Source organism: Microcebus murinus, chromosome 10 (genome assembly GCF_040939455.1).
Source record: "Microcebus murinus isolate Inina chromosome 10, M.murinus_Inina_mat1.0, whole genome shotgun sequence".
NCBI classification, from domain to species: Eukaryota; Metazoa; Chordata; class Mammalia; order Primates; family Cheirogaleidae; genus Microcebus; species Microcebus murinus.
In genome coordinates, this window is record NC_134113.1 from 96585558 (window position 1) to 96608316 (window position 22759).

The following is a 22759-nucleotide window of genomic DNA, read 5'->3' on the forward strand; positions in this document are numbered from 1 at the left end:
TGAATTCTTATTATGGTCTATAGATTATTGTTGGTCTATAGATTATTATCATTTTTCTTTATTAGAGATAGGGTCTTGCTCTGTCACCCAGGATGGAATGCGGTGGAATGATCACAGCTCAAGGCGAGAACCGTGGTAAGGGTCTAGCTAAAAATAAGGCACAGGCCTAGCTAAAAATAATGGTAATAATTCGCCACTGTCCCCCTGTTTGCTTCTCTATAGTTGCCACACTGGAGTCATGTAGCTGGTGGCCATAAAGATTCTTAGCTTTCCCCATAGATAGCGTCACCTTTTTGAAACCTAGGGGTGGTTTCTGAGCTATCTTCCAGGTCCCGCCTTCCAGTGGAGCGGCTGACCCACCCAGACCAGCAGCCCATACCAAGGAACTGACTCAGCTGGTCTTGTGACCCCCACTTAAGAACCTGGTCAGCAAAGAAGACAATTTCTACAACCCTGGTACTTGTCCAAACCCAGCCAATTAGCAGACTCAGTTACCTATGCCAACCTGTCTTTAAAAACTCTGTCTCCTAAATTATTGAGGTGGCAGATTTGAGAAATTTCTCCCATCACCCTGCTTAGCACTGTGGGAATTAAAAACTCTTTATCTGCAGTGAACCTTGCTGTCTCCATGTATTGGCTTCCTCTTGGGCAGCGGGCAAATAAACCTGGTTGGGCGGCAACAATAATGGGTTATTACTCTAATTTGTTAATGTGGTCAATTGCATTAATAATGTTTTCAATTAAATGGTCTTAAATTCCTGGGATAAATTCAACTTGGTCACAATGTGGTTTTTTAATGCATTGATGGATTGGGTTTACTAATATTTTATTTAGGCTATTTGTATCTATTTGAAAGTGAAATTGGTCCATAATTTGCCTATCTTGTAACTTGCCTGATTATAATATGCAGGCTGTATAGTTTTCTCTCTTTGGTCTCTGAAGAGGTTTATGTAAGACAGGAATTGTTTCTCCCTTAAAGATTTGGTAGACTTCAATGTAAAACTGAGTACAGTGTTTTGTTGTTTAGTTGTTTTATTTGATTTATAGGTAGACTTTTAACTACTGATACACTTTCTTTAATAGTTTTAAGTCTATTCTTGTGATTTGTGTTTTTATTCACTCAATCTTGACAAGTTATATTTTGTCTAGGTTTTCAAATGTATTGGCATAAGGTCAATTATAGTTATCTCATAGTTTAAAATCTACATTGTAAATGGAATTAATTCTTAGTTTTTATTTCTATTGCTTTGTTTTTATGTGTTCTTTTATTTCATCGATATTGCCTAAGGATTGTCTCTTTTGTTAGTTTCTTCAGATAACCAACTTTTTTACTTGTTTCTTTCTATTTTTCTTATTAATTTTGGTCTTGTTACCAAAAGCTCGGCACTTGTCCCCGAGGCCACATCAGAAGAAACAGGAGGAGTGGTTTGAGAAGGAAAGAGGAGTTCATTAATGTGGCAGCAAGTGAGCATGACGGGGACCCCTGTCTAATGCCACCAGCCTCCCGATAAGCAGAAACGGCAGCTTTTAAAGGGAGGCCTTTCAGCTCCAGGCAGTTGCTGTTCACCACAGTTGATGATTCTGATCCTCCCATCTCTGTCCCATCTGTGCCCCAGACAACTCCTACAGCACAAAGAACAAGGGACACTCCCTTGCCCCTTCCCACCCCTGGCCTGAGGCAGGATGCAGGTTTCAGTTCCAAAAAAGAGTGAGTGAGGTTCTAAAGAAATAGAACACATCTGTGCCATTTTTTCAGGCTATTCTGTTATAACTTCTTGAGTTAGATTCTTCATTAATTTCAGCGTTTTTTATTTCTAATATGCATCACTGGTGAAATAAAAGGAAAGTCTGAGACATACATGGACTTTTTAAAAATGTGTACTATTTATTTACTTAATAAAATGGGGGGTTGGCTTGAGGAGACTTTACTGAAAACAGAAGACAGAGCAGACAAAAAATACAAATAGGAAAGTAGCCTTAGCAAAACAAAACAGAACAAAAAGGGCGGGCATGGGGTGGGGTGGGGATGTAGGAAGAAAGGAAGGGTTCAGTGAAAAAAATGAAAAGGGTGGAGTATTTTTTTCTTCTTCCTAGTTCTTTAAAAAATCAACACAAGAAAACACACTTAGAAATGTTAAAAAAAAGATCTCATCAAACTTAATAGTCTATGGGTGGTACTGCTTGTACTAAGGCAACTAGTAAATTAAAAGACAAAAGTAGTCCGAGTGTGGTGGCTCACGCCTGTAATCCTAGCACACAGGGAGGCTGAGGCAGGAGGATCCTTTGAAGGAGTTGGAAACCAGCCTAAGCAAGGGGGACTGGTCTCTACAAAAAAAATAGAAAGAAATTAGCTGGAAAAATAAAAATATATATATTAAAAAGTTAGCCAGGCATGGTGGTGCATACCTGTAGTCCCAGCTACTTGGGAGGCTGAGGCAGGAGGATTGCTTGAGCCCAGGAGTTTGAGGGTGCTGTGAGCTAGGCTGACGCCTAGCCTGGGCAACAGAGTGAGATTCTGTCTCAAAAAAAAAAAAAAAAAAAGACAAAAGTTAATCAATTTGCATGTAATATCTGCAAGGAAGTTGTGATTTAAAACACCTGAAAACCTTTTTTTAAAAAAGTCAATCCATTTAAAGAAAACTGAAAATCATAGTAAAGTTGGCTATTGTTCCACGTTTGATTGAAAAAATCAAATTCTCTAATTTGGGGGTACAAGATTCTACATATATATATTGGGTAAAACTTGTTAATTGTGCTGCTCAAATCTTCTCTGAGCTGTTATTTTTTTGCCTGCTCGATCTATTGGTTTTCAGAAAGGTATGTGTAACTGTATTTTCCAGTCCCTCCTTATGATGTTGGCAGTGGTTGCATTATATAGTTTCAGCTTGAATTGTTAGATGCAATTCAGCTCAGAAGTACTATATATTACTCATGAATTATTTCCTTAGTAATTAAAAAAATTCATTCTTTCTGTCCAAAAATGTTTCTCTTAGGTCTTTTCTGGCTGGTATTGATATGGTGCCCTGGATTACTATCAGTTATGATTTGCTTGCATGTGTTTTCCCACTGCTTTATTTTTCACCTGTCTGTCATTAGGTTAGTATTCCTGCCACCGCATCAATCCTGGTTCATTCTCCTCCACCAAGGTCTTTCATAGTGTTGGGCTCCATAATGCAAGTGTGTCTACATGACACGTATATCCAAATATCCTGATCAAAACTAGAAGGTTTAAGAGATATTCAGATGCTCATGAAAGCAAGCTATAGCCCCCTGGTCTGCCTCTGGAGACAGGGGATTGGACAGCGCGAGCTCTGCCTGCACCTGCCAGCCTGGGAGCGCATGCGCAGCAGTGTCTGGTGGCCAAGAAAGCCTGGCTCTAAAGCCTAAGCACACGCAGTTCTTCTGCCTTGGGATATTTATAGCTCCATGTAGGTGGGGATGATGCTCCTTGGAACAGACAGAGAAGGTCTCAGCCCCAGGGAGCCAATGTAAACCACTGTGTGGCTGATGAAGTGCCTTCTTCCGCAGGATGCTTGACAAATTGTCTCCCTGGTCTCGGTTCCTGACCATGGCGATGGGGCAGCCCAGGGAGCGAGGCGCCTGACCTCAGCCCCTGCGGAAGTTGGAGATCTACTTGTGAAACAACCTACGAGTTCTGCCTCCACATACTGCTTTTCATTTCACGGGCAGGCAGAAGTCTTTTGCTTTGCTTTCTCCAAAACATCCAGGCAATATAGAGGGCCCTGAGTCTCCGGGTAAAACCTCCTTTCCTGTCTCAGAACCATAAAAGAAACAAAAACCATATTCCAGAGGACAGGAGATCCGTGTCGGGCGGGATGAAGCTGGGGAGTGCCTGGCCTTCCGTGGGAGGAGGGGACGTGGTCGACTCCCAGAGAAGATCTCGGCCAGCTGGGGGCTGGTGGGTCTTCAGGGGAGATTGTCCCCGAAAGCATGCCCAGGAAGTGGTGGCTGTGTAGGGAGGGGTGGGCACCACAGTTCTAGTTCTGGATTTACCATTTTTAAAAATAAATTTGGGGCTCAATTTCTTCACGTGTAAAGCAAGAGGAGTATACCAAATCAGATTCCCCAAACTTCATTCATTTAGTATCACTTTGGCATTTTTTTGACATATCCATGTGCCAACTTTAACATTATTGACATTTTTTCCCTTTAAATTGACTTTGTTTTACTTAGTCTTTCCCTTATCTTAATCAATACCATTTGTGGACTAATGGGCTTGATGCGGTACTTGTATATTTCTTTCTAAGCCACATTTAATTAAATGCACAAGTAGTACAGAGGATCCTTGAATAATGTTGTATCATTCAACATCATTTCCTTCTAACATTGATGAGAAAAAACATTGCTTCTGGGCTGGGGTCACCATCTGGGTAGAGCTGGAAAACTCTCCCCGTGACTGTGCACGTTTCCTCCAGGTACTCCAGCTTCCTCCCACACCCCAGAGCTGTGCATGCAGGTGAGCTGGCAGGTCCACCTGGCCCCCGCGTGGGTGCGTGTGGGTGCATGCGGGTGCGCCCTGTGATGGGGCGGCAGTCTGCCCCGGGCAGGTGACTGCTGGTGCCCTGAGCTGCCAGGGCAAGCTCCAGCCACCCGCCATCCTGAACTGGAATAACTGGGTACATTATTATCATAGTTGCTTGTATTCATCTTTCCTTAATGTATATATAGCTCACATTTATTTCAATGTTTAATATTAAAGTGTCTGAGTCTTTATTTAGAACTTTGGTGATGGTTTTTGTGACTAGAAATATGCTGTAGGAACTTTACTCGTGTTTATATTAATGTGAATGAGCCTATAGTTAAATTGGTTTCCTTCTACGTTGTTTCACTCAAAGTTGTAGTTCCGAAGAACCTATCGACAATGTTAAGCGTGGACTTGCTGTGGGCAGTTTTGAAGTCCATGGAGTCCCTGGAACCTGTTGCCCGCCATCAGTAATGCCATGCATCATGCACGGATGTTGTTAGGTGATCTCTCCAGTCTCTTCCAGTTCCAGAGAGTCTGTATTTCCATAAGTGAGCTTTGACCTGTATCCCCCAGGCCCCAGAGGAAGCAGGCAGGGGGGCTAGAGGAACACGGAGTGGTGGCCCCCGACTAGCTCGTCCTCTGATCCTCTAGCTCATCCTGTTTGTCTGTTTTTAGGCACTTTGTGAGGAGAAGGCTCCCGGTGGCTGAAAGCACAGTGTGGGAGACCCAAAGCCCACACCTGCAGTTCCAGGCCAGGTTTATGGACAACTCATCCAAACTAAACACCAAACCATAACTGAGACAGAAGTTGGAAATTTGGAGAGTTCAGTTTGGTTAACATGTGGGTTTGGAGGCAGCATTAATCACTACCCGATTATATACTGTTGCTTGTCCCCCTCCACTCCAACTGGTATTAATCCGGGGCTTTATTTCATGTTGATATTCAACTAATTAAAAGCTTACATCTTACTTTTCCTTCATGCAGCAGAAATGCCACCCTCACCTTCAGAGAAGTGCTTTTTCTGTGGGCCTTTCACTGACTGGTCACTTTCAGAGCTGGGAGCAGGTGTGGCTTATGGGCCTAGGTGTGTTACTCTATGCTAACATGGCTTTTTGATGGCAATGATGAATTATGCAGAGAGAGGATTCATAAAGCTATGACAATACCTGTAATTCAACCAAGGCACAGTTCCGTTTTGGCTCTGTAGAATTTTTCCTGGTGTAGACAGGCTGGACCTCCCATCCGTAAGGAGGCAGCTGAGAACTGACATCTGGCATTGGGAAAAGAAGAGTGACCTAAAATCAGAAGTCTGGGTTAGAGCTAGAGTTTGGACCTCATGTGACTTTGGAAATGTCACTTATCTTCATGGTCTTAAATTCTTACGGTCCTATAAAGTAGAACTAATAATCTGTGCTTTAGTAACCTCCGAGGCATGTTGGGGTTTTATTTTTCGCTTATTGAATATGCTTGAGCACAGGCCCAGACTCTGAGGCATGAAAGAGAGATGACCAGGATCCTGTAGCACCTGGAAGTCACAGGGTGACAGTGACAAGGGCATTAGTAATGCAGGCCCACGACATCACGGAGTCACCAGGCTTTGTGTGCAGGCTGGTTGGAGGGACACATCTGAGCGCAGCCTGAGGACAGAGCCCAGGCCCTGAGCCTCCTCAAAGTAGGGAGACTATAAAACTTATTGTCCACACTGGGACACTTGTGACAGGAAAAGCAGGTCCTTGGAATAATTATGCCTGGACAATAAGTACAAACCAGGGCTATCCTGGCAAACCAGGAAGGGTCGTCATCCTACCCATGAGTTAAAAAATAGTTGGAGGCATCTTTCCTTCACATTTATGAACTTCTCTACGTAGAGGATGGTAGATACGTTAGAAAATCCACGTTGGACAGGCCCAGATGTCCTTTCCACGTGAAAGGATTGGGACCCAGAGCCTATAGCGATCTGCTGCCTTTGACTCCTCTATCTTAGGCCTATGCCCTTACAAAACACCGTCCAACTCAAAAGCCCTAGGAAGCCAACAAAACCTCTTAAAGGTCTTGAGGTCAGGTCCTGAAAGTCTCCAGTTCTAACACCTGAGTCACTTGAATGAGTAAACTATAAATGAACCACGGCGTAGCCACGCTCCAAAGCTCAGTTCCTATGCAGTCCCAGATTCACATTTTCCCAGCGATGAGGACAGAGCTGCCACCAGCATCAGCTGGCTCTGCCATGCGGGACTAAAGGTCCAGCTTCGAGGCTGCAGGAGTGGCCAGGAGAGCGTGTCAGCACACTCGGAACGCAGCGCCCGTGCCTGCAGGTGCTCATTTCAGCCTGTGTCTGCACAGGACATCACAGAGGGCCTGCAGCCAGCTCCCCCAGTACCCGGAAACCTCAGGAAATGTCGGCCAGCGTCGCTGCTAGGAGTTCGCCAGCCCAGTGCCCTTTCTCTCCCGGACGCTTCGCCGCCAATCTTGCTTGCTGCAGGCGGGGCCATGTGACTGATTCTGGCCAATGGAATGTGGTCAAGGACAGTTTATGCCACTTCTGGGACTGGCTCCTAAAATCTTCTGGGTGATCCTACCCTGTCTCTCCCTCTCCCCCTCCCACCCTTCCAGCCCCAGGCAGTGGAGAACTGTGGGGCTGGGCGGCGGGGCCTGGCCCGAAGGGCCGGGTGGAACAGAGCCTCCTCCGCGCCGCGTCTTTCACCAACTCGCTCTGACTCTGATGTGAGCGAGAAGGACACTTCGTTGTGTGAAGCCCCCGAGATTGTCGGCGGTTGTTTTGTGCAACTGTCTCCTGACCAACACAGAACGAAGCAACTTTTCGAATCAGCCTGAGAGGAAGCAGTATAGAGGGCATCCCCATGTCCGGTGAACACAGCGTGGGGCCCGCTCGGGATTTTCGGGCTTGCTGTGCTCCTTCATGCACAGACGTGGAGCAGGGTGAGGGACACGGGACCCACTTTCACCCGCGTCCCATCAGAGAATCCAAGCATCCGACCCTCCCCAGTCTCTAAGCTGTCAGGTACAACGGCTTCATGCCTCCCAAACCGCAGGGTCTGGGCTGGGAGACAGTCACCCTCGCCGTCGCTCGTCCCTGACCCAGCAGCCCGGCTGCTCCCGGCATCCCCCCCAACCCGAAAGCGTCCGGCCGAGTGGTCTGCTCCGCGCATCGCGCCCTCCCAAGTCCTCCGGGGAGGACGTGCTCCCACTTGTCTAGTCCAAGCGTCTCTTTCCACAGAAGCGCCTTCACTCCCAGAGTCCTCCGGGAGAAAGCGCCAGCCGCTCACCTCCAGGCATCCGCCGCCCGCCTGCCCAGACCGCGGGGTGGTGTCCCCGGCTGCCCCTGCCCTCCCGTCCCGCCCCGTAGCTGGGCAGCGGCCGCCGACGCCCTGTGGCGCAGGCACAGAGGGGCAGGGGGCAGCCCCGAGGTTCTCGTTACAGCCCTTTCCTTGGACACTGCGCCGCCCGTCCAGATGGTGGGATGGGTAGACAAGAAGTCCCTGTTCTCCGTCAGCGTGTCAGCCAGCGCCGTGCTCCCAGGCGTCTGCCGAGCTGGGGGTACGATCTCCGTGTGCAGCTCGGCCCTCCCCAGAGCCCGAAATGTGCCCTTGTGTAAACACTCGGAGCACTTGGTCCGGGAGGACACGCGGACAGGAGAGTGAGCACCTTGCTCCCGGTGCTCTCCTGCCTCCAGGCCTGTCCCCACCCCAGCCCATCAGCACCCAGAAGGCCCCCACATGCAGGATTCTTGCTACTCTTTTGTCCCTCTTGGTTTGCCACTTACTAGCTGTGTGGCCACGGCAAGTTACTTAACCTCTCTGAGCATGTTTTCTCAGATGAATAATACCACCTATCTCACAAGATTCTCCCCTTGCCTCTAGGACTTGAAAAAAACCTCGTGTAGTGCCTGAGGGGTGCCAGAGTCTCTCTACAAAGTGTCCATTCCTTCCCCCGTCCCTGGTCTGCCTTTGTGCAACCCCTACCTGACATTATCTCTTGTCCTGACGTGGGGCCACGTTCTCAGCGTACAGGTGCTGAGCGCCCCTCCCACCTGCTGGTCCTGAGCTTCTCAGCTGCCGGTTCTTGAAACTCCAGTGATAGCTTACTTTCTAATTCTTGTCTTACTAGTGATCCACTGCCTGCCCCTGCCCCTGAACTCTGACCTCTGACACTGCCCCTCTACCAACTGGCCTTGTCCTCTTCTTAGTACCTGACCAGCGACCCTTCTCTTTTGTTGCTCACAGTTGCATCGGGGCTCCCCGTTGATGTTGGCTGAATGATTGAATAAATGATTGAATGAATGAGCAAATGAATATAAGCACTGTGGAAACTGGAAAATGATGTATAATCTCCTAGCAGACGCAAATGGCCTTGAAGCCTCATCCTTCATCATCACTGTAAAGGATTTGTACTCGCTATTACAAATATTCCATGACATTACTTTCCTAGTTCTGGTAGGAAGCTGTGGCTGACACATATGTCTTAGAAGCCAGAGGAGAATTTTGCAACCCCTTTTATCCTGAAGTGTAACCAGGCAGAGGTCAAATTCTGCCCTCCTAAGCAGAGCCGCTTCCTACCCCTCACTCAGTGCCTGGGACTCCAAGTCAGCTGCAGCCTGGGCAAGTTGCTGTTTTTAAAATTTTTATTATTATAGGCACACAGGGATATACGGGATATATGTGTTTATGGGATACACGTGATGCTGTGATGCAGGCATGCGATGATCAAGCAGGGTAATGGGCGTATCCACCACCTCAAGCATTTGCCAGTTTTTGCATTAGGAGCATTCCACTTTTTTAGTTATTTTTAAAATACACAATAAATTATTGTTAACTGTAGTCACCCTACTGTGCACCTACCGGACACTAGACCTCATCCTTCCATCCACCTGCATTCTGCATGCACTAAGCACCCCACCTTCATCCCACCCCTCCTCACTCTCTCCAGGCTCCCGTAACCGTCATTCTACTCTCTGTCTCCATGAGCTCATTTTTAAAAATTTTTAGCTCCCACATATGAGTGGAAACACGCAAAATGTGCGTTTGCATCCGCTGCCCGGAGCTCCCTCTGCGTCTGCAGGAGCACGGGCTCGGCAAGGCCGCCAGGCTGCGCGCAGAGGCGTGCTGAGCCGTCCTGCAGCCCGGCTGGAGCTCGCTGTTGAATTCCAGCAATGCAGCAGCCCAGGGGCCATCATCTTGGTAGCCTGAAATTGGCCACAGTGGAGTACACATGACCGGAATCTGCAAATTCTCCCAGTCAGGGCTTTTGCCCCAAGAGAACTGGTTGTTAGACGTTTGCCAGCACACCGCTGGTTTCAGGGGCGTGCTTCCTCACCCGCGTGCTCCGGAAAGCCAGAATGGCACAGAACATACACGTGAGCTTACACTCCCTCCTCTGGAAGGAGGAGGGACCGCCCACTGCCTCTAGCTCTCAGGCTGCGCGGCCGCTGGCGGGGTGGGAGAGAGGGCCTCCCTGGGCGTGGCGTGAAGGTATGGACAGGGCGGCACATCCGGATCTTAATTTCAGCAGTTACCTTCCTAAAATCCAAACTCGATCTTGCCATTTCTCTTCTCCAAAACCTGTGATGGCTCCCTATTGCCCCAGGACACAGTCAGACCTCACCTCCCTGTTGCTCTGCCCGGCCGCCTCCTAGCTCCCTCTCCTTCCGCTCCTTCCTACACGTCTCCTTCCTGTCACCCGTCCGACCACTGTCCACACAAGCCTTGTCACTGCCTGCACTCCATCCAGGCCCCCTTTCTTGGGTAAGGGCACCTTAACTTTTCTTGTGGGAGAGTTGAGCCTGTGATCCGGATCAAAATCGGGAAGGCATGACGGCAACTGGGAATTCAACACATAGTAGAAGATGTCGCTTCAGGTGCTCGGGAGGCAGATCTCTCGCATGTGCGGCTCAGCTCCACCCCTCACCTGCTGTGTGACCTCAGGAGAGTTGCCAAACCTCTCGGAGCCTCAGTTTCCTTATCTGCAAAATGGAAACACTAATAGTACCTGCCTCATGGGTTGCTGTGAGGATTAAATGAGTTATTGCCTGTCAAGGACTCAACACGGTGCCCAGTACAGAGCTGGCATTTATTAAACAGTAGCTGATGTTATTTCATCATCACTGTCATTTTTGGCCTCAGGTCACCATCATCAGTATGATTACCTACAGAGCATCTTGGACTATAGGTAAGTCTGCCCACACGGCTCTGTGAGTTCTTCTGCCCTTAGCGAGGATCCCTGCAGACCAGGAGAGTCTCGGGGACTCGGTCAGGGACCCCAGCCTCATCCCCCAGGCAGGTAAGGGCAGATTTGAAGGCTCCTGAAGCCCCGTTGACAGCCCTGACTTTCCAAGTCCCTGATGAGAACCCCATACTGTGATCCAATGAGTAAACTAGTAGCCAAGTAAGAAAATTACATTTGAAACCCACACAGGCGGAAGGAATTTCCTACAAATGAGACTCGATCCAGAGCTCTTCCCCGCCGCACAGGTCGGGACTAGCTCAGCCTGAGTTCTTTGCTGAAAGCGCCTGCTCGGGGAAGCTCAGGGGCCGGGCCATCCCAACCGGGGGTTGCCCGGCAGCAGGATCACCCATAGACCTGGCGGATCACCGCAGAGACGTACGATGGGAGAGGGTGGCCCAGCACTAGCAAATGTGTCGTGAGGATTAGAAAGTGCTGCCCGTGTCCCCGTGCGGGGCGGCTGCAGCCTCCCACGCCCTGCTAGGCCTGGCGCGGGACGTGCCCATGCCCCAGCCCGCCAGCTCCCTCCCCAGTCTGGCTCGTCTCCAGTCACCAGTTTGGGACCCCAAACTGGGCTCACGGGAAGTTCAAACTCATCGCAGGCCCACTGGGGAGAGTGTGACGAAGCAGGGGGTTTGCACGAGGCGCTGCTGAGAACAAACCGGTCCAGAGACCGGGCAAGAGCGAGGTTTGGTTGCCCGTGTCCCCGGATCACCAGCCCTGCCTGTGCCCAACGTCTGCTGGGGGCGGCGGGGAGAGGAGTGGAACCAACAGTCGGGAGGAGTGGACGTGCCCTTGCTCATTCAGGGTCACTCGGGGGATGTTTTAAAGCAAGGAAGACGCAGAAGCTGAGCGGGAGCCGAAGCAGGACCCGGGGATAATCCTGAGAAGCTTCTCCACTGTCTTCCGGTGGCTTGAGGGGAAGATAGTGGTGGGAACCGAGCATGAGCTGCAGGACACATTCCTACAGCACATGAGGTGCTTGGGGGACATTGAAAACTGCATGGGAGGAATTTTGGTGGAACAGAGGATCCTTCCAGAACACACGGAGGCAGGGCCTGGGAAGCACGGGCTTCTGACTGTCCCTGTGATCCGACGTGTACCCAGGTTGGTACCCAGGGCCAGAGAGACAGGACCGTGCTTGTTCCCACAGCACCCGGCGTCCAGACTCAGCACTTACCCCGGCCGCAGCCTGCCCGAGCGTCACCTCTGTTCTCCGTGTCTCCGCTTTCCCACCTACAGCAGTACCTACTCTGGGGCAGTGTGACGATTAGCCAGAGGACCCGTGCCAAGGGCTTCGGGTGGCTTCCAACACGAGGTGGGTGTTCTGTAAGCATGAACCACCTCACCACCACCGTCACCACCGAAAACGGAAAGAATGGCACAGCAGTCCTGTCCCCGGCTGTCGGGCGTGGACTCCAGCATGCCCTCCCGCTCGTCAGTGGGGATGCTGAGTGGTACTCGACTCCCCTGCGCCCCTGTTTTCTCATCTGCAAGTGACGGTGACGTGAATACCTCTCCCTTAGGGGTGACCCAGGATGCACTGCCCCCCCAAAGGGCGCAGATCTGGTTTGAAGGAAGCACGCAGTAGGTGACAGCAGTGCCCACTAACAGACTTGCTAGCTTTTGTCCGTCCTCTGGCTGGTCTTGCCAGTCTCCTTGTGGCTCCCAGCCCAGCACCCAGCCTCACGGCCACGCGTCTGCTCAAGCTCACCCCGGCATGGAGTCGCCTCCTTTCCCTTCGTGTGTCCAGATTCATCTTTTAAGACCTGATTTGAGTCCTGCTCCCTCCGAGAAGTCTTCCTCCGCCACAGTGACCTTCCATTCTCTGACCCACACACCCAAGCACATGGGTGTTCTCCGAACAGCACCCATGCCCTGCTACAGGGCACCTACCTGCTACTGGACACCACGAAGACATGGGGGATAAGGTCACAAATTGGAGGAGTCCCTGCCCCCAGGGTCGAGGGGGAGACAGACAGCTGAAGGGGCATTTGCGCGTGAGTTGACAGAAGCCACAGCAGGGAGAAGCTCGGGGACTACGGAACGTGGAGCAGGAAGCCTACGGAGCAGAGGCCCCGGGCCTGGGGGAGGAGCGGCTGGTGAAGGGAGAGGGTGAGAGGAGGAGGGTGCTCTGGACTGTCCTAGTTTCCCAGGGCTGCCATGAAAATGACCACAAACAGGGAGGCTTAAAACAACGGAAGTGTATCCTCTCACATTTCTGGAGGCCACAAATCTGAGTCCAGGTGTCGGCAGGACCATGCTGTCCCGGGCACTCACGGCAGGGCCACCAACCTCTGCCTCCGTCTTCACAGGGCTTCCCCTCCCGTCTCTCCTCTGTGTGTCCCGTGGCAGGACACTGGTCAGTGGATGCAGGACCCCCGGATAATTCAGGATGATTGTGTCTTGAGACTGTTCATTTAATTACACCTGCAGAGACAGCACGTTCACAGGTTTTGGGGTCAAGGTGTGAGCCTGTCTTTTGGGGCCACCATTCAGCTTGCTGCACAGAAGGCAGGCAGCATGGGGGTGCCAGCCACCAGTCTGTTCCACTCTCCATAGGTCCTCAGGGACTCGGAGCCCAAGGCACAGACACGGGCTCTGGAGACCTCCTGCCTCCTCCGTGTGCTGGAGCTCACAACTTGCCCGTCCTTGTTCTCCCATCACTGCCATCTCCACCATTCTGCCAGTACCACAGCTGGGGGCAAGAAGGAACAGGTGGGAGAGGGCAGGCAAGGCCCACAGTCCCCGGAAGTGGGCACTGGAGGCAGGGCTCGGTGAGGCAGGCCTGTTCCAAACAGGGATTGCCCCCACGCTACTCCAGCCAAGGGCCTGCGCCCTTCCATGCTGGCCTGTCCCAAGGCCAGAAGGTCATGCTCCTTTCCTCCCTCTAAACTGGGTTCAAAGTCCCTTCCTTGAAGCTGCTCTGATGAGCCCCACCTGGACAAGCGCGGGCACTGGTCATCAGGAAGTGCTGATTTCAAGTTCCAGCTCTGCCCCTTAGGAGTGCAGAGACTTCAGACGCAGCACTTAACGTCTCTAGACCTCTGCTTTCCTAACCATGAAACAGGCAGCAAACCCTTGACCTGCTGGTCACACAGGCATGTTGTGAAGACTCGCAACACCAGGGGGTGTGGAAAGCACTTGCCAAACCAAACGGTAAAGCATGATAATGTAATGCATTGAGTCACCTTAAATCTCTCTATAAAAGCCATACATACAAACATAAATGCATACACACACACACACACACACACACACACAGTCTCTCACACACTTTTATTATTGATTAATGTTATTGCTCTGTTACCTCATCTTCTGGTTTCTTAGTTCCACGTTTGCATAATTTCAATTTGTGCCTGTGAACCCACATATGCTATGATGATTTCTGGGTTCTTGGGTTGGGCGAGGAGAAAACTCTACTGCCTCCCCGAGTGACGCAGAGTTCCTGAGCCCAGGGACGCCTCTGTTCCTCCAGGTAGCGGGTGTTCAGAGCAAGGCAGGCTGGCAGACCAGGGCTCTCGCCCTGCAGAAGGGAGGGTGCCTCACAGCCGCCTCTGTACAAGTGGCTGTGGACACCGCTGCTGTGGCTGCCGCCAGCTCGGTGGCTTCCAAGTGGGCCACTCCCTAAGTGAGGAAAGCATGGAGGTGGCAGACCCCTGTGCCCAGCCCCCAAACCACCCCTGGTGAGAACATGACTCCTCCAGGTGGAGGGCTGCCACCCCCACGCGATGCCAGGCTTTGAGAGCCCCTGGGAGCAGAGTGTCTGCTTATGCTGACACGGTTCCTTCCCTATGTGTAGTCTGGGTCCTGCTGAGAGAAGACGTCTTCACAAGGCACATTTTTCTACAGCCTCCCAAAGCCCTAGAGCTGGTGGAGAGCCTGGTCACTTGGTTTGCAGGTTATTAGCACCGAACTCAAGGGCAATCCTAGCCTACATGTCTGGAAGCCTTAGGCCTCCTCGGCCTGGGCGGGGACGTAATGCTCTCTCCACAGTCTAAGCAGAGAGGCCCACGGCCACGTGAGCTCCTGGAAGGAAATGCAGCCCGGGAGCAGGGACCCTGGCTGCTACTCGCTGTCATCGACTGGCCGTGACTCCAGGAGAGTTTCTTCACCTCTCTGGGCTTTAGTTCCCACTTCTACAAAAGTGTGTGGCTGTAATCTGATGGTCTTTGTGGCCCCTTCCTGCTGTGACACGCTGAGGCTCTGAACTGCTTGTCATTCTGGGGCCCAAACGGATCTGCTGGGGGTGGGCAGGAGGTTCCTAATTTCCCACGTGACCTCCCAGAGTCCTCTGCTGGACCGGGGTGCAGTGAGGAGCAGAGCAGGGCTTCCCCAGGGGTGCGTCTACCATGGCTCACTGTGCTCTTCTTGCTAATCCATTCGACAAACATATACTTGGTGGTTAATAATTATTAATGCTGGCACTGGTCTAGATACTGAGGGACTCAGTCGGGCACAAAAGAGGCAAACCCTGTCCCTGTGGAGCTGATGCTAGGAGACCGACAACAGACTGCAGGCGTGAGATCTATGGGGAGACACGTGTCAGGTGGTGATGAACTGCAACCCCGGCCAGCAGGGTGCCAGGGTGTGCCGGGGAGGGGAGAGGGCAACCGAAACCGCTGGCAACGTCAGAAAGGGCTGGAGGCGAGAGTCCAGAGCGAGGGAAGCCCTGGGGTGCCAGGAGTCCGGTGGAGACTGGCGTGAACAGGGAAAGAGGGCACAGCTGGATGGCCCGGGGTTCTCAGGCAGGTGACAGTGGGAAGGCTACGAGTATGAGGAGCACACCGGGCTCTGGCCCCTTCCCCACCAGCAGACGGTGCCCAGTAGGCCGGGCCGTCCTGGGCCACCCACAGTGCAGGCAGTGCCCGGCTACGTCTGAGCTCCCACCAAGGCGGGGGGGGGGGGGGGGGGGCCCTGCACAGGGGTGCTGCCAACCCCGGGCCACCGGGCAGCATCCCCGGTCCGTACTTGTCTGACGGGTGGTGCGAGTGTTGGCTCACTCCCTGCCTCCTGCTCCTGCTCCCTGGTGCACCTGGAGACCGGTGGGGGAGCTGGCCGGGGGAGCTGGGCACCAAGAACCCCAGCCATTTGCAGGGGAGTCCCAGGCCCTTGCCCTGTGGACTAAGTGCCACAAGGAGGGAGGGGAGGGGCAGGAGAGGCTGCCCCTGCGGTGGCCCTGGGACTCTCCGGCACAGACGTCCTCACCATCTGTCTAGAGTGTAGAAAGCAGAGACGAAGGAGCGCTTTGGTTCCCTTTGGAAGCATTTTCACCAACTGCGTCTGGAATTTTCCACCCAGGCCCTCTCCCCGCCTTCTCCTTTGAGGTCTTGTGAACCCCAATCCTGAAGTCCCACATGCCTGCAGCAACGGACTAAGGGCCAGGCATGGGGGCAGGGGCCGAGCAGGGGCTGGGCAGCTGTGAGGGCACCGCAGCCCGTGCTGTCTGTGCCCGAGTCACTCTAGACCGACTCCCCTCTGGTTCCTCCTCTTCCTCCTTCTCTTTTTCCCCTGGAGCCTGAATCAGATCCCTGCCTGGCTGCCTTCTCCAGCCACACACAGAGCCCGTCCGCCCCGGCCACCATCTGGTGGCACACCCAGCCCCTCCCCGCCTAGGACTTCAGCCTCGCCTGCTCGGGGCAGGTGCCATGCCCTCGCCACCATCTGAACCCTTGCGCAGCTCAGTTTGCTGCAGGGTAGCACCATGAAAAGAGGAGACGGGGAGGGGATCTGAGTGCAGTTCAGGAAAAAGAGAGGAAAGCACGGCCACTGAAACCTACTGCCACAGTTGAAGGCAAAGTCACGGCAGCTGCAGTGATGACACAGCGGGGTGCTTGGTGACCCAAGGCCGTGGTGATTTGAGCACGGTGGGCCCTCCTGTGCTCCCCAGCATAGCCCATCCTGCCTCTGCCTGGGAACGCAGCTTCCCGACCTGCCTGGACCTTTCCTGACCACACTCTCATCTTCAGGAAGGTCCCCCCTCAACACACGGCCCTGGCCTGTCCCACCTAACTCGCTCTGAAGTCCCCATGAGGAGCACTGGATGATCTGGCCTCCGTAAAGCCTTTTAAAAATAGTCTGTGGATCCCCTGCAAAAAAAAAAAAAAAGTCCCTGGCTAAAAATAGCTCTCAGCATCTAGGGTAGAAAAAAAGAAACTGCAGCAAAATTCAATTGGAGCAGTGACTTTCCTATCTCTGATGTTCCAGGTCAGTTACAGCATTGGAGAAGGCCGGGAAGGAGGGGGCTGGAGGGGGATCCTTCAAGGACAGGGGACGGATCAGAATCGCAATCCACAGCAGGCACTTCTCTCTATTCCCTGGCTTTTGGTCCACGGACCCTGCCTGCTCCACGCAGCCAGGCGGTGCTCTCGGTGACAGCAGGAGCAGAGGCAGCCGGGTGGGCAATGCGAGCCGGGCCGAGTGGTTAGGGGGCCCGGGGCGGAGAGACTGCAGGGCCACGCGTGGGCGGCCGCGCAGCGTTCCCTACAGACGTGCGTTCGGGGAGAGCTGTGGGTCAGGCCCAGATCTGCTGCCGAAAGGACCTGTCAGCCAAGGGTGACAGAGCTGCCTGTTTTGAAGAGCTACCACCTCTGCACTCACAAAGGCACACAGAAGCCCTTCGGGAATTGTTACTAGGAAAACAGAATTTACATCCAGGACCTGGGCGCAGGGGAAGGGGATCCCCACAGACTTTTGTGTAAGATCCTTTTGGTGCTGGCAGTGAGGGGAGCTGTCTGAGAAACGAGAGAACAGGTGGAGACGTGGTTCCCCTCACTAAAAACGCTTTAGGGAGTGTGTTTTGGGCGGAGCTGATAGAGTCTGCACACGTGCACACGCGCGCACGCACATGCACGCACCTTTTCATGTGTAACTATGAAGGAAGGAGTCTGCCCCGTATGCCTTTGGCAAATGCATGTGCCAGAACCATCCAGGGAGCTGGAGAAAAGTCGGGCTGCAGCCCCAGAAGGCTCTGGTCCCTCTGCGTGGTGCTCGTGGGGCTCCATCCACATAAGTGATCTGTGTGCGTCAGTCCCAGGGACAGGAGAAAGGCAGTGAGCTCACCAAGGGTTGTGGGGGACATGGGGATGGCTTCCTTAGAGAGGAAGGGTGGTTCTGAGACACATGGGTCAGTATGGGTGGTTCTGAGACACACGTGCCAAATCCCCAAACTAAATGTTTATCGCTGCTGTTTTGTTACCATAATTGGCCACAGACATTGTACTGCCACGTGCAAACAAAGGCACACGCACACACACCATGGACATTTGTGCCTCAAATGAACTATGGTTTAAAATACACAGCTGGCCCACTGGGGATTGCACGAGGCCTAGTGCTACCTGACCTCATATCTTATCTCCAGAACCATTAGATGGCCACCGTAATGATGAGAAAGGGGAGAGGGGGGTTTTCTGTGACCAAACTGCAAATCGCTGCTAGGTAATCTGTGGGAGCCTAAGTCATTCCAAAACACATTCATGCAGTGGGGGAGGGAGCTGAGCGAGAGAAGAAGCGGCGGGGGTGCGTAGACGTGTCTGGTGGCATGTTCCTGGTGGGCAGGCGCGGCGTCTGTTTTGCTGTCCACTGTGGGCTCAGAACATGCATGTCCCAGAAGACAGCAGCCAACAAGGTGTGTGGCAGGGACACGGAAGAGTTCATGGCCCATACTTCTTTGCAAATTCAGGCCAGGTAAAATACCTTCTTAGTCTTTGGTCTCCTTGGCCTCCAGGTCTGCCTTACCCAGTCTTTCTCTCCTGTAGGAATTCTTTCGCCTTCACCACCCCAAGAGAGCACGCCCTGGCCAGAGCCAGGACCCTCGGGGCTGACAGAGACCTGAAGCTGCACCCCCAGGCTTGACCCCCTTCCACGATGCTCCCGCAGGACACAGCACCCCTTTACTGGGATCCTATCCAGCGGTTTTCCCTGTTTTCTTCGCTCACTCCAGCTGCAAAGCAGGGACTGCAATCTTTGTTCCTTCCCACGCACAGGCCATCCGCTGCATGAAGGGGTTAACGTGATTGCACTTTGAGGAACGGAAGGGAAACCAAACAACTTGGAAAATAAACCACCCCCCCTCCCACCGAGCCTGTGGTCCAGATCGAGCCCTTGCACATGGAGATGCAGCGGTGTGCGGGCCTGGGGCAGCAGGGGTGTGGCGTCTTCTGCAGGCTTTGCTCTGCCGGGCAGTACTTTTCCCCTCCTCACACCCGCAGGCCTGCGGAGAAGTAGCGCTGCCTCCCCCTAGTGGCAGGAGCTCAGAGCGCAAACCTGGGATGCTCCCCACAATGGTGGCAATTAGCCAGCAGTTGTTACAACTACACTCTCATTAACCAACAGTGGGAGGGGATGCTGTCTCTGTTTCCTTGGAGACCTAGCTACACGTACATCTATTGTGCTGACTGTTTCCTGGAAGTCGAAAGCCCCCAGGTTTTTATCTGCACAGTTCTCGCTGCACTGGACGCAGGTGAGGACCTGGTGTCATCGTTGTGTTCCACGCAGGCTCCTCCAAGTGTGGTCCCCTGATCCGCAGCAGCAGTCTTGCCTGAAACGCAGATTCTCAGGTCCCTTCTCGGACCTACTGAATCAGTGACTCTAGGGGTGGGAGCCCAGGAATCTGCAGTTTTAACAAGTTCTGCAGATGGCTCTGGTCCACAATGGAGAATGAGAAAGACTGGCCTAGACTGGGCATGCCCTGCTGTTTGTTCCTATTCATTTCCAGAAACCTTTCTTGACTACTAAAGTGCTAAACAAAAAGACACTGAAAGATACTTTTTCCTTATTCCAAGCAATATGTATTCCAATCAATAATGTGATCCCATCATGTGGTGACTGGAATGAGGAACACTCTCCCAGCTTTGCCTCTGGGGAGAGTCCCCTACCTCTCCCGTCGCCATCCACATTCTCTCTTCCATCCAAACCCGGGTCGGAATGGAGTGTGCGGCATCTCCGCACACAAGAGGAAGCAGTCCTTGGAAGTTAGGAGTAGCAAGGACCCTGCCACCGCGCGGAGGCAGCCTCACCAGCTCCCCCAGCTGGCTCTGGCCTGCCCAAGTAAGCAGGATGGACAGGGACTAGACAGCAAGTGGCTGCGACACAGAGAAGGCAGGCTCGCCCTTGCTCACGCTTCTCCCGCCTGTGCGTGCAATTCATCAGTTACTGTTAACGTCGTTGGGCACGGAAGAGCACAGAATCATTTCTGATGGACTGACTGGTCCTAACAGACCAATCGAATCTTATTTTAACTGGTCTTTTAAAAAGATGCTGATGTGGGGTAGGAGGACTTTTAACAGGCTTCAAGCTGCGCAGGAGAGAGTTGGTGACGAGCCCACCCCAGGAGACAAGCTGAGCATGCCGCTGCTTATTGCAGGAGGGATCGGAGAGGTCATCTCAATCAACTTCCTGCTTGACAGAGGGGGAAACTGAGGCCCACAGTTGAAGACTTACACTGTAGGAAAAAAGGTTGTGCACAGTCACCTTCCCATTTGTCCCTCCCTAAGTCCAGGTGCAGGTAGGAGTTCAGAATAATTCAGCCTGATTCTTGGCCTGGTGGGATTCCAGGACACTCTGTAACCAATGGTATTTGAACTGGAAAAATCATTTTTCCAAAAGACACTTGATCTCTTTGCTGTCTCCTCTCTGGTCCCTACGGGAAGCTTCCCTCCACAGGGAGCACACGGGGCTGCAGCCCCCAGGACGCCAGGCCCGGGTTTGGGTTTCCACGGAGTTTCCTGCACCTCCCCGGCTCTATTGCCTCTTGGGGACACTGGGGACACCGGGAGCACAGGCTCCTTACGTTGCCCGCTTGCTTTCACAGGCTGGGCGGGGGTGGGGGGTGACGGGGTGGGGGGTGAGGGGTGGGGGGTGAGAGGGTGGGGGTGATGAGTGGGGGGTGAGAGGGTGGGGGGTGAGGGGGTGGGGGGTGAGGGGGTGAGGGGGTGGGGGATGAGGAGGTGGGGGATGAGAGGGGGTGAGGGGGTGGGGGGTGAGGGGGGGTGAGGGGGTGGGGGGTGAGGGGGTGGGGGATGAGGGGGGGTGAGGGGGTGGGGGATGAGGGGGTGGGGGTGAGGGGGGGTGAGGGGGTGGGGGATGAGGGGGGGTGAGGGGGTGAGGGGGTGGGAGGTGAGGGGGGGTGAGGGGGTGGGGGATGAGGGGGGGTGAGGGGGTGAGGGGGTGGGGGATGAGGGGGTGGGGGGTGAGGGGTGGGGGGTGAGGGGGTGGGGGGTGAGGGGTGGGGGGTGTGGGGGTGGGGGGTGAGGGGTGGGGGATGAGGGGGTGGGGGGTGAGGGGGTGGGGGGTGAGGGGTGGGGGGTGAGGGGGTGGGGGGTGAGGGGGTGGGGGGTGAGGGGTGGGGGATGAGGGGTGGGGGGTGAGGGGGTGGGGGGTGAGGGGGTGGGGGGTGAGGTGTGGGGGGTGAGGGGGTGGGGGGTGAGGAGTGGGGGGTGAGGAGTGGGGGGTGAGGGGGTGGGGGGTGAGGGGGTGGGGGGTGAGGGGTGGTGGGTGAGGGGTGGGGGGTGAGCCTTGGAAGCCTCGCCCCCCACACCTGTGCCCAGAATCTGTGTGTGTTCATTACCGCACACACCAAGGGGGGCAGGCGTGCCCCGCTGACTGCCGGACATCACATCAGAACGGCCGGCTGTGACCGGCGAAGGGAAAGGAGCCCAGAGCCCCAGAGGAGGGCAGCGCGCACTCGGGCAGGCGTGGGTCCTTCCAGGCCGGCGCTCGGGAGGGCCGGGGACGCCGCGCTCACCGGCTCGGAGGGCCGCTGGCGCCCTCTCGTGGGCGTTGTCGGGATCGAAAGCCGAGAAGGCGCCGCGGGCTCCGCCGGCCGGAGACGCTGTCGTCTCATACATGCGGTTTTTAGAGGACGTTGTCGGCTCGGTTCTTCACGTCCAGCACGGGGAGACCTTGGCTACAGAGACCATCCGTCTTGGCCTCCGCCTGTAGGCCTCGAGGTCAGCACCGGGCCAGACGCGGGAACTCGGGAGTGCGGGTCCCGGCCCAGGAAGCCTCCTCCAGCCTGGGCCTCGGGGCTGCTCCGCTCCGCCTGCCGGGCGGGCGCGGTGTGCAGGTCGCGGCTGAACGCCCATCCGAGGTGCTCGGAACGCCACCGCCGTGACTGCGACTCCTGGCTGGGCTCGCCCTCTCCGGCTCATCGACAGCAAGCCCACGCCTTGCTCACAACCTCCCACGCGTGCTGACTGACAGCCACCAGGCACTTGCACGAGCACTCCTGCACTTGCTCTCGCAGCGGCCCTCTGATTCGCGTGTCCCGGCCTCTCCCACTCTGCACCAGCACCCAGGCTGGCTTTGCGTTCTGAGACAGAGCCGGGAGACGGAGCTCCTCTGTGGACCTACAGCCCAAGTGTCCAGGCTCGAGGGTTCAGTCAGGGCTGCTGGCTTGGCCTTGGCGGGGGAACTCCACTCCCCCTTAGCAGAGAAAGAAAGTCTCTGTGACCCATCGGTGGCAGCAGTGGTGACAGCCATGCTGGCCAATGCTCGTGCGTGCTTGCGGCCAGCCAGGCCCATGAGCACTCTACCCACGGCAGCTCATTTAACCCCACAGCAACCCTGGGTCACAGGTAATCCACACATCTGCCATTCCTGCCTACACCAGAATCACTTTAATAAGAGCCAAAGTTACCCGGCTATTACAACTGCCTGTCACAGAGTGTGCATGCTTAACAAGAATTGAATCTACACGCATCTCCCTAGGCAAGACGAGAGGGTTTCCAATTTCCATCACGGACCTAGGAATCAGTTTGTCCTCAGCATCGTGTGCTGGAGTCACAAATCTCAGAATCACCAAGTGGGAAGAGACATTTGGTCCCACGCCCCACTTCCCAGAGGAGCTGACTCAGAGGCAAAGACGAGAAGAGTCTTGATGTGCATCACACGGACAGTCAGTGGCAGGGCTGGGGCTGGCCCCCAGGTCCCAGACTCTCAGCCCGAAGCTCTTTGCGCCCTCCTGCGCTGTGGCTGCCAGGCACTTGAGTGGATGCATAGTGGGCGTCTCTCCTTCGATGGCCCAGGAAGCTCTG